This window comes from Gorilla gorilla, chromosome 16 (assembly GCF_029281585.2).
Source record: "Gorilla gorilla gorilla isolate KB3781 chromosome 16, NHGRI_mGorGor1-v2.1_pri, whole genome shotgun sequence".
NCBI lineage: Eukaryota > Metazoa > Chordata > Mammalia > Primates > Hominidae > Gorilla > Gorilla gorilla.
The window spans coordinates 76,204,506-76,216,695 of NC_073240.2; the positions used below are offsets into that span (position 1 = coordinate 76,204,506).

General features: G+C 49.1%; 1 protein-coding gene and 1 pseudogene across 1 annotated transcript in view; both read right to left on the minus strand.

Moving 5' to 3' along the window:
- Window positions 1–12,190, minus strand: part of LOC109023457 (putative GED domain-containing protein DNM1P34) — a 35,993-nt gene that overhangs the window by 21,036 nt on the left and 2,767 nt on the right. The window contains exon 2 of the transcript XR_008672102.2: window positions 11,218–11,265. The gene's annotated coding sequence lies outside the window, so the exon portion shown is untranslated. The remainder of the gene's footprint in view (window positions 1–11,217; window positions 11,266–12,190) is intronic.
- LOC101150191 (acidic leucine-rich nuclear phosphoprotein 32 family member B-like) lies at window positions 706–1,619 on the minus strand (annotated as a pseudogene).

A 12,190-nucleotide genomic window follows, 5' to 3' on the forward strand; every position in this document is an offset into this window, starting at 1 on the left:
CTGGGCTACAAGAGCAAAATTCTATCACACACACACACACACACAAAAAGAGAGAGAGCAGACCCATAAATGGCTCACACATTGGAATTAGCAGGCAAGAGCTTTAAAGTAACTACATACATACATTAAAGAATTTAGAGAAATATCAACACCTGTGAAGATGGTGGAAAAAAATTTAGAGAAATCAGTTTTAGTATAAGTACGTCCTAAATATGCATGGTACATACTTACTAAAAAAGTTTATTTTTTATCAGAAATCTAAATTCAACTGGGTGTTCTATATCTTATCTGGCATCTCTACCCCAAAGCCAAGCAGGAGAGAATCACAGTCTTATCTTCCAGCAGGTGACCTAGCCTAGGACAGGGCCTGGCCAGGGGCAATTGTGAATTGGATGGATTAGAGATGCCAGTCATTCAGTGTGTCAAAGGTTTGCCAGACCTGCATACAATCAACATTATTATTATTATTGTTATTTTAATGTTAAGATTTTATTTACAAAGATTTTTGTTGTGCAGAAAGTAAAAATGCTGTTACAATCCCGGTGTAACTGGTAGCCACAGATGGTTGACTCACCAATCACAGCTATCTACGCTACAGCAAGAGTCTCACACAAAAACCTAACAACACTTACAATTTTGTTGGGGTGAAGTCCCTAAGCTCGATGGTAGATTGGTAGATTACCAAGAGGGACTACATGGAGGAAGACGGAATGTCACAGGAACTATTCTTTGGCTCTTTGGGTGGGTGGGTGTCCTGGGGTTTGTATCAGCTACCTTTTTTTTTTTTTTTAACAGCTACCAAATCCATGAGCAGTCCAACCGATACTGAACAGTTCTGTTTCTGCAGGTCATCTGGGGTCTTAACCATCTTCTCCTTCACCATCCGTTTCTCTCTTCCTCTTTTTACCTTTCCTGCCTTCTTCCTCCTCTTCATCCTCATCCTCATCTTCATCTTCATCTTCTTCAAGTCCAAATTCTTCTTCCTCCTCACTGACTTCATCTTCGTCATCTCCTTCTACATTTTCATCTTCTTCATCAAACTCCTCTTCTTCACCATCTTCATCCTCCTCGTCTTCCTCGTCTTCTTCTTCGCCTTCCTACTCTTCATCCACACCATCCACCTCAGCATCTGAGTCAGGTTCCTCCTGGTCCTCTTGGTCATAGCCATCCACGTAGGTAAGCTGGGGCAGGAGCTTGAAGACACTCTCTCTCGGTAGTCATTCATGTTAGTAACCTCACAGTTAAAGAGGTCCAGGCTTTTCAGACATTCTAACTTTTTCAAAGGTTCCAAGGTGCTGGTATCTTTCGGTTTATTTCCACTTAAGTTTAGACGTGTGAGATTTGGAAGCTTTTCAGCTAACATGTCCAGACCTCCAAAGATTCTATTTTCACTGAGTTCAAGCTTTTTCAATTTAAGCAGCTTGGGAAGATTTGAAACTGAGATCAAGCCTACATTTATTAAACTAAGGAACTCTAAGTTCACAAATTCAGCTGTTAAGCCTTCAATTTTTCCATCATTTGATTTGCAATTGTCCAAGACAAGTTCTCGAACAGCTGACGGCGTCCAGTTCCTCAGCTCCAGGTGGATCCTCCTCTTCATGTCCATGTTCCCCTCTTCCCCCTCTTCAAACTTAACTTTCCGCAGCGGGGGCTGATGGGGGAGAGGCGTCCTGGCCTGCACAGCGAGGGCCGTCAGAGGGGTTTGCTCGCGGCAGAGGCCGGCGGCGTGGTCCTGGGTGGCGGGCGGCGTGGTCCTGGGTGGCGGGCGGCGTGGTCCTGGGTGGCGGGCGGCGTGGGGGCAGGCGAGCGGAGCCCCCGGAGCCAAGTTACTCACAGGAGCGTAGAGGACATTATTTTTATTTAATTTTTTTTTTTTTTTTTTTTGAGACGAGTCTTGCTCTGTCGCCCAGGCTGGAGTGCAGGGGCGCAATCTCGGCTCACTGCAAGCTCCGCCTCCCGGGTTGACGCCATTCTCCTGCCTCAGCCTCCCGAGTAGCTGGGACTACAGGCGCCCGCCACCACGCCCGGCTAATTTTTGTACTTTTAGTAGAGATGGGGTTTCACAGTGTTAGCCAGGATGGTCTCGATCTCCTGACCACGTGATCCGCCCACCTTAGGCCTTCCAAAGTGCTGGGATTACAGGCGTGAGCCACCGTGCCCGGCCTTTTATTTAATATTTTTGTCTAAAGCAACTTTAAAAATTTAAACCTGTTATTTGGAAACATAGATTCAGAGGAAATTTCAAAGATGGTACAGAGAGGTTTCATGTACTCTTCACTCAGTTTCCTCCAAAGGTTCTATTTTGTATAAATGTAGGACAATATCTAACAATGTCATGTGTCTAGGTCTATACCATTTTATCACATATGTAGACTCCTTTAACCACCGCTACAATCAAGATACAGAACTGTTCCACTGAAGGGGTGGCCTGCCCCTTCACACCTGTGGGTATATCTCGTCAGATGGGATGAGAGACTGAGAAAAGAAATAAGACACAGAGACAAAGTATAGGGAAAGAACAGTGGGCCCAGGAGACCCGCGCTCAGCATACCGAGGACCTGCACCGGCACCGGTCTCTGAGTTCTCTCAGTATTTATTGATTACTATTTTCACTATCTCAGCAAGAGGAATGCAGTAGGGGAGCAGGGTGACAGTGGGGAGAAGGTCAGCAAGAAAACATGTGAGCAAAGGAATCTGTGTCACAAATAAGTTCAAGGGAAGACACTATGCCTGGATGTGCACGTTGGCCAGATTTATGCATCTCTCCACCCAAACATCTCAGTGGAGTAAAGAATAACAAAGCAGCATTGCTACCAACATGTCTCGCCTCCCATCACAGGGCGGTTTTTCTCCTATCTCAGAATTGAACAAATCTACAATTGGGTTTTATACCAAAACATTCCATTCCCAGGGGCAGCAGGAGACAGAGGCCTTCCTCTTTTACTAATCCTCCTCAGCGCCGATCCTTCACGGGTGTCAGGCTGGGGGACAGTCAGCTCTTTCCCATCCCACAAGGCCATATTTCAGGCTATCACATGGGGAGAAACCTTGGACGATACCCAGCTTTCCAGGGCAGAGGTCCCTGAGGCTTTCCGCAGTGCATTGTGCCCCTGGTTTATCAAGACTAGAGAATGGCGATGACTTTTACCAAGCATACTCTTATAAACATTTTGTTAACAAGGCACACCCTGCACAGCCCTAGATCCCTTAAACCTTGATTCCATACAACATATGTTTTTGTGAGCTCAAGGTTGGGGCAAAGTTACAGATTAACAGTATCTCAGGGCAAAGCAATTGTTCAGGGTACAGGTCAAAATGGAGTTTCTTATATCTTCCTTTTCTACATAGACACAATAACAGTCTGATCTCTCTTTTCTCTACATTCCATCACCATGAAAATCCCCCTCCTGCTATTCCTCCGCACTCATTCCTGGCTCTTCCCCTCCACTATTCCTACTCCTGGCAACCACCAATCTGCTTTCTGTCTTTATAATCTTGTCACTTCAAGAATATTATAAAATGCAAAAATTAGCTAGGCATGGTGGCACCAGCTTGTAGTTCCAGCTATGTGGAAGGCTGAGGCAGGAGAATCGCTTGAACCTGGGAGGTAGAGCCTACAGTGATCCTGCCACTGAAGTCCAGCCTGAGAAACAGGGCGAGACTCTCTCAATGAATGAATGAATGAAGGCCTGGCACGGTGGCTCACACCTATAATCCCAGTGCTTTGGGAGGCCGAGGCAGGTGGAACCATAGAGGCCTGGAGTTTGAGACCAGTCTGGGTAACATGGCAAAACACTGTCTCTACTAAAAATACAAAAATTAGCCAGGCATGATGGTGAGTGCCTGTACTTCCAGCTACTTGGGAGGCTGAGGCATGAGAATCGCTTGAACCTGGGAGGCGGAGGCTGCAGTGAGCCCAGATCGTGCCACTGCACTCCAGTCTGGGCCACAGAGTGAGACTTCATCTCAAAAACAAAATAAAACAAAACCAAACAAAGAAAAAAAGAACATTATATAAATGGAATCACACAGTATGTGGCCTTTTGAGACTGGCTTTTTTTTTTTTCTACTCAGCAAATGCCCTTTAAGATCCATCCAAGTTGTGCATGTTCCTTTATGTTTTTTTCTGTTTGAGATGGAGTCTCACTCTGTCACCCAGGTTGGAATGTGGTGGCGTGATCTCAGCTCACTGCAACCTCCGCCTCCTGGGTTCAAGCAATTCTCCTGCCTGAGCCTCCTGAGTAGCTGGGATTATAGGCACCCACCACCATGCCTGGCTTTTTTTTTTTTTTTGAGATGAAGTTTTGTTCTTGTTCCCCAGTACAATGGTGCGATCTCGGCTCACTGCAACCTCTGCCTCCCGAGTTCTAGCAATTCTCCTGCCCCAGCCTCCTGAGCAGCTGGGATTACAGGTGCCTGCCACCACATCCAGCTAATTTTTTTTTTTGTATTTTTAGTAGAGAGAGGGTTACACCATGTTGGCCAGGTTGGTCTTGAACTCCTGACCTTAGGCAATCCACCTGCCTCGGCCTCCCAAAGTGCTGAGTTTACAGGAGTGAGCCATTGTGCCTGGCCCCCTTTTATTGTTGACTAGCATTTCATAGAACAGATGTAGCAGTTTGCTTAACCATTCACCTATTGGGGAGTATTTGGTTGTTTCCAGCTTGGGACTATTACAAATAAATCTGCCATGAACAATCATGTATGAGTTTTTGTGCAGACATCAGTTTTATTTTCTGGTACAAATGCCCAGAAGCAATTGCTAGGTCATATATTGAGGTATATGTTTAATTAAAGAAGCTGCCAAACTATTTTCTAGAGTGTCTGTACCATTTTATATTCCCACCAGCGATGTATGAGAGAGTTAGTTTTGTCTGCATCCTCGGCGATATTTGATATTATCACTATGTTTGATTTGAGCTGTTCTAATAGATCTGTAGTGATATCTTACTGTGGTTTTAATTTGCATTTCCCCAGTGGTTAGTGTTGAAGATCTATTCCTGTGCTTTAAGTCAATTCATTTTTAAAACCTAAATAAATGTATTTAAAAAGGAAACTTTTGCTATAGGAGGCCAAGGCAGGTGAATTGCTTGAGCCCAGGCATTCAAGACCAGCCTGAGCAACATGGTGAAACTCCGTCTCTACAAAAAATAAAAAAAATCCAGCATGGTGGCATGTTCCTATGGTTTCAGCTACTCAGGAAGTGAGGCAGGAAGATTGCTTGAGCCTGGGAGGTCGAGGCTGCAGTGGCTGTGATTGCACCATTATACTCCAGCCTAGCTGACAGAGCAAAACCCTGCCTTAAATAAATAAATGAATAAAAAGACACTTGTGGTTAGTGGTTCTCAAAGTGTGGTCCCTGAGCCAGCAACATCAGCATCACCATCAGCTGAGAACTTGTTAGAAATGCAGATTCTCAGGCGCCACCCCAGACCTCCTGAATCATAACCTCTGAGGCGTGGGTTCAGTGATCTGTGGTTTAACAAGCCCTCCTGGTGAGAATCGGTCTCATTTACTACTGATAGAAGGTAATGGTAAAAATCAATTCATTCGCATATCGCCTAAAATCCTCTTGTGGGCCCCAGGTTGGCACAGCACACTTTTGGGCAGGAGCCCCACTCACAGAGGCCGTGACAAGAATGCTCCTGCCCCTGGGGTTGTGCAGTGACAGCTCACACAGCTCCACGTGGCGGTTCTGAGTTTGGGAAGCCCTGATGTAGTCCTACTACAGCCCTTCCTGCCCTTCACTGGACTGAGAAAATCCAGGCTCTGAGGAGGGTGAGACTTGCCCAAGGTCACCCAGCAACATGGTCAGTCTCCTTTCCCAGGGCCCTCACTGTGCCTGGCCTGGCCTGCCTCTATTCACTGCTGAGTGAAAAATCCAGCTTCAAAACAGAACATGGGGAAGGATAGTATCTTGTGCAGCTTATGTTTATAGCTGCAGATACATGAGAAAAAAAGTCCGAAAATACTGTTGAAGCAGTTATTTAGGGAGAGAAGTGGTTTGCTGGTTTTTTGTGTTTTTAGCTTTTCTGTATTTCTTAATTTTTATCACAATAATCATGTTTAGTTACATAATCAAAATGTATTAAATATAATATTAAAAATCAACATGAAGCCTGATCCAGCCACGGCCTATTGTTGGCAGAGTCAGGAAGCCTTCCAGATAGAGCAGCCCCGTACCTGCCCCAGGTCACACCCTGGGCCTGGGCACATGCTAGGTCCTCTGTCTGGATACCCTCACCCCATGGTGGCCTCCACATCTGTACCCACCAGCACCTCCTGTGGGCAAGGCCCTTGCCTGCATCCAGACCTGGGCACCCCCTAGACCAGAAGGCACCTCATGGTCTGAGAGTCCGCCTGTCTCTAAAGAGAGGAAAGCTCCTTGGGACATGTGTTCCACTTGACCCATCACCCCTGGCCTGGGACAGAAAGGTGGACGGTGGGTATTTGGTGAATAAATGAATGGATGATTGGAATGAATCCCCAGAATGGCAATTTCCTGAGGCCCTTCTCCAGCTGGCCCAGGTGGAACCAGTTCCACTTTTCACAGGAAAGCCAGGTGGGAGGAGTGGGGCAGGTGTGTGTGAGGGGCCAGGTTTTCGAAGGCTGCATGGACCTGGGGCTTTGGCGGGTCTGGGGGCGGCAGTGCTGCTGTGGGAGCCTCAGGGAGGGCTCATCCCTGGAATCCCCCAGGGTATCCTGGTGCCCCCAGCTGCTGTGCGGCGTGAGAATTCCTGGCTGGTGGGGACACACAGGGACTTGTTTGGATTGGCCACCTGGTCCAGTCCAAGGAGCTGCACCTCCAGCCCCTTGGGGAAAAGCTCACTTTTGATGTGTGACAACAGCTGCAGGCAAGGGGAGGGAGAGGTGTGCTGGGCCTCGGCCTTAGAAGCCAGAAGCCAGTTCATGCCCCTACCTTGGTCTAGGTGGGAAAGGGATGCGGCCTCAGCTAGCTCTAGGGTCCTGGGTTATGGTCAGAACCCTCCCTTATGGACTCAGTGACTTGGGCTGACCCAGCCCCTCCCTAAGCCTCATCAGTGAAACCAGGGCTGGGCCAGGGCCCTCAACACCTCCCAGCTCCAACCTCTGGCTTTGTCCCAGGAGGGCAGGATATGAGACAGAGGTGACCCGGGCTCCCTATTTACCTCAACCTCCTTGTGAAGCCTCCCTCTTTCTGCCTGTGAGGTGGGTGGGGCCGGAAGGAGGGACATTCACCTGTGGGCCTCTGACATCTCTGCCCAGGTGTGCCTGCAGAGCCTGGTCTATACCCGGTGCTCTGCTACACCCTACAGCCTGGCCATGACCTCCCTGCCTCCAGAGCAGCTCTGGCCCAGGGAAGAAGGTGGTCTCTGCATCGAATGATAGGTAGAAAATGGAAGTGGGGACGATAGCTCTGAAAAGGAGTCAAGGAGGTGGTGCCTTCCCAAGGATGTGGAGGATTTTTCCAGAATGGAACTTGACTGGTGCGGGCAAACATCAGGAGGTAGGAAGGGTGGCTCCCTCTGTGGGAGCCGGGACGATTTGCCTGGGCCAAATGGTGCTAGGCTGTGGGTAGGGGTGGGCAGAGCTGGGGTTCCCAGAGCCTGGGGTCCCTGTCCTTGCAGAGGACTCGAATGCAAAACAAGTGTCCCCTGCCTTCTGGCTGGGGGACATCCTCTATTTCCAAGCCCAGACATACACCAGCGGCCACAAGCCCCTGAGGCTCTTCAGAGGACCAATGGGCAGCCACACCCACAATGGGCCAGCCTGCTGGGCCCACCTGCACCCTGGTCACAGCCCATGACTGAGGGGACTCTCTGGGGACAATGGGGCAGTCTCATGCTGCCCTCTTACAGGTGGATCCATCCCTGGGATCTGGTGTTGGGCTGGGGTGGGCTGAGGCTGTTCTCTGCTGGGGTGCCTGGTGGACAGCAGGTGGAGCAAGTTCTCCTTGGCTTTCCTGGACCCCAGGACACAGCTGAACACTGCACTTTACCCTGGATGCCTTCGGATTCTCAGGGGATCCTGGGAAGGAAGAGGGGGCTGCCCCTGCAGGGGGCCAGGGGCCTGGGCCATGCTTGCTCCCCCCAGTAGGCACCTTCTCTCCAGATCAACATCACCTGATTCCTGAAGGCCTGGGCTACTGACCAGAGCCCCAACTCCTTCACCAAGGCCTGTCTTACATCAGACCAGCTAGTATGAGTTTGGAGCCGAAGGGGGCAGAGAGAGAACGCAGGGCTCTGTAAGCGTTCTCGGCTCCCTGCTGCGGTAGGCCCAGTAGAAGGCCCCCCAGAAATCTGCAGCTGCTGTAAGTCACTGGGAGGAAGCTGCAGCAGACATGTGTTTCCCAGCCTGGTAGATGCAGAGGGGTGTCCGGGCCCCGAGGTGGGAGGCCCAAATGAGGCCTTGGATGTGGCAGTGCAGGAATTCTAGCCAGCTCTGGGGCCCTGGGCAAGTCATTTAACCTCTCAGAACCCTACTCCTGGTCACCATGGGGCTCTTGTGTGGATGTAAAGAACCCCCCTGGCCACTTATGTCCCATCAGTGAAAGCCTAGCATGGGTGGAGACCCCCCGAGACTGAACTCAGTAGTGGGATCCAGCCTTCCCAGCTCTCCTACATAGAGCCCAGAGCCAGCAGGGTGGGCTTCCTGGAGAAGCAGGTGCTCCTGTGGGCTGGAGAGCATAAGTAGGGGTCCCTCTGGAAAGGCGGAAGAGGCTGCGGTCAGTGGAGGCCATAATGAGGCAGAGCTTGGGCAGAAGGGGCATGATTGGGGGATCTGAGGCCCAACAGACACTGGACTGAGGACACTATGGCCACCTACAGGACACTGTGCTACTCAGGCAGTGGAAACTTAGCTAGGGCTGGGCCCCCTAGTCCTGAGTGAGGCTTCACCAGTCTTGGAAACTGTGCCCAAGGTGGCTTCATGTAAGAGCGCATCTCAGCACTTTTTTTTTTTTTTTCTGAGACAGGGTCTTGCTCTGTCATCTAGGCTGGAATGCAGTGGCAAGATCATAGCTTACTGCAGCCTCAGACTCCTGGGCTCAAGCGATCCTCCCACCTCAGCCAAAGTGCTGGAATTTTAGGCCTGAGGTATGCAGCTCGGTTTTAAATCTTAATAAATATCTCCTCCTGGTCTGCTTCCCTGGCTGACACACATGCTGGAATCTTGCACCTAGACAGACATGTTTCTGGACTTGGTTCCATTTGTTCTGACGGCCTCCTTTCTCTCAATGACCGCACATTACAGTATGTGGCTATTCTTACACATTTCTGTATAGACTTGAGGGTTAGTATATTAACGTCAAAGTTCTACTGGTTTTTCAAGGCTGGATGGAATGTTTGGGTTAATTTAGTTGTGGGCATCTTGACAATATAGGCTTTCCCTCCAGGAACGGTGATTCTGGGACGCAGGCTTTGCACATTCTGGTTTATTGCTTGGCTCGCTGCCACAGAGGGATGGCACTGCTCCACACGCCATGCCCAAGAGATGTCCCACCTTATCTTTCTAAATCAAGCTGAATGTTCTCAGTTGACAGGATATCATATCAGTGCTGCGGGGACTCACTCCCCACAACCCGAGATGAAGTGAGGTGGAGACTATGGAGCAGATCCGTGCATTTGCCCTTCCTGACCCGCACTGCTGCTGGCCGCGGCTGTGTCTGAGTCGACAGACGGCATTGATTTGGGGACGGGGTGGGGGGCGGTGCTGGAGAGATGCCCCTCACCTCCCTTAGCTCCTCCTGTCCAGCCAATGCTTGGCCACCAAGGCCCCTGACTTCCAGGCCCCAGTCACCACTAACAGGGTGCTGCATGGGAACAAAGTGTAGGCCCAGAACCTGGAGTTCAGGTCACTCCTCCTTCCAGTCGAAGCCTCTATCCCTCCCAGGTGAGTCCACCCTCATTCCTCCATGGGCCAAATATCCTAAACAAAGGCCTGGACATGGGGTCTTTATCCAAGTGCCCAGAAAACACACACAGAAAGGCTCTGCAGGCCCCCTGTGGCCTGTCAGAGGTAAGAGCCTGCCCATCAAAATGCACAGTCCAGGTTCTTGCAGGGAGGTGAGGAGGGGAGGAAGAAAAGGTCTATCTCATTCTTTCAGCAGGAACCTAAACTTGGGAAAGCCAGACACAGTACATTTCTTAATCCTGATACTTTTATAACTGGTTACAGCGGGGTCACATGCACAACTGTTTTCCAACATCTTTCAACGGGCCACATAACATCCTGCAGCTTATTTTTTTATTTTGTAAGGCCAGGGGCAGTGGCTCATGCCTGTAATCTCAACACTTTTGGAGGCTGAGGCAGGAAGTCTGCTTGAGGCCAGGAGTTCAGGACCAGCCCAGGCAACATAGCAAGACCCAGGATACAACAGAGAAAGACCCTGTCTCAAAAAATATCTTTTCCAAGTGCAGTGCCATGATCACAGCTCACCATAGCCTCCAACTCCTGGGCTCAAGCGATACTCCCACTTCAGCAGCTGGGACTATCAGAGCGCAGCACCATATCTGGCTGATGTTTTAATTTTTAGTAGAGATGCGGTCTCACTATGTTGCCCAGGCTGATCTTGAACTCCTGGCCTCAAGAGATATTCCCAATGCGACCTCACAATGTACTGGGGTTACAGGCATGAGCCACCATGCAGCCCCTGCAAAATCTAACTGTCCTTCAGGTGCTTCTTTTGGACCTCCTAGCTAGACTGCCATTGGCAAATACTAGTTTATTATTTACCCACATTTATGTTAATGGATTTCCCATGTTTTATTTGTCTAGACTAGGGTTTCTCCACAGCAGCACTATTGATGTTTTGGGCTGGATAATTCTCTGTTCTGGAGCTGTTTGCACCTCGCAGGATGTTTAGCAGCATCCCCAGCCTCCGCCTGCTACATGCCAGTAGCACTCCTCAGTATGACAGCCAAAATGATTTCAGATATTGTCAAATATCCCCAGGGAGGCAAAATCACCTCCAGTTGAGAATTGCTGACCTAAAACCCTCTGGAACAATGTTAGATCATGGTAATGACAGCACATACTGCTCCTGACCTTAATGGGAATACCTCTAGCATCAAAGTATAGTAGTACCTGTATACTACTGTCTGGGCTGTTATTAGTACACTGTATTAGTCCATTCTCACTCTGCTGTGAAGAAATATCCAAGACTGGGTAATTTATAAATAAAAGAGGTTTAAATTGACTCACAGTTCTGCATGGCTGGGGAGGCCTCAGGAAACTTACAATTATGGCAGAAGACACCTCTTCACAGGGCAGCAGGCGAGAGGAGAGCTGAGCAAAGGGGAAAGCCCATAATAAAACCATCAGATCTCCTGAGAACTCACTCACTATCACGAGAACAGCATGGGAGAAACCGCCCCCATGATTCAATTATCTCCACCTGGTCCCACCCTTGACACGTGGGGATTATTGCAATTCAAGGTGAGATCTGGATGGGGACACAGAGCCAAACCATATTATATCCTTTATATTAGCATACTGTATCGAAGTATAATTTTCTTTCTTTGAGATAGAGTCTCGGTCTGGCTCTGGCTGGAGTGCAGTGGCACGACCTCAGCTAACTGCAACCTCCATCTCCTGGGTTCAAGCAATTCTTGTGCCTCAGCTTCCTAAGTAGCTGGAACTACAGGTGTGTGCCACCCCCTAGCTAATTTTGATTTTTTTTTTTTAGTAGAGACGGAGTTTCACCATGTTGGCCAGGCTGGTGTCAAACTTCTGGCCTCACGTGATCCCGCCACTTTGGCCTTCCGAAGTGCTGAGATTACAGGCATGAGCCACCGCACCCAGCCTGAAGAATAATTTTTACAATGTTAAAAGCATGACTTTCATACAAATAATGAAGGAATATGTATAAGATATTTTCTTTAATTCACAAGGGAGTTAGCAACATGGTGAAGCAAGTTCAAGGAGCTTTTTGAGAGACAGTGTCTGTAATGCTCCAGGAAGGGCATTCTGAAATGTATTTTGAGATAGAGACAAAACTTGTTAATATCCTATAGGGAGGTCAGGCATGGTGGCTCACACCTGTAATCCCAGCGCTTTGGGAGGTCAAGGCAGGCGGATGACCTGAGGTCAGGAGTTCAAGACCAGCCTGGCCAACATGTTGAAACCCTGTCTCTACTAAAAATACAAAATTAGCCAGGTGCAGTGGTGGGCACCTGTAGTCCCAGCTACTCAGGAGGCTAAGGCAAGAGAA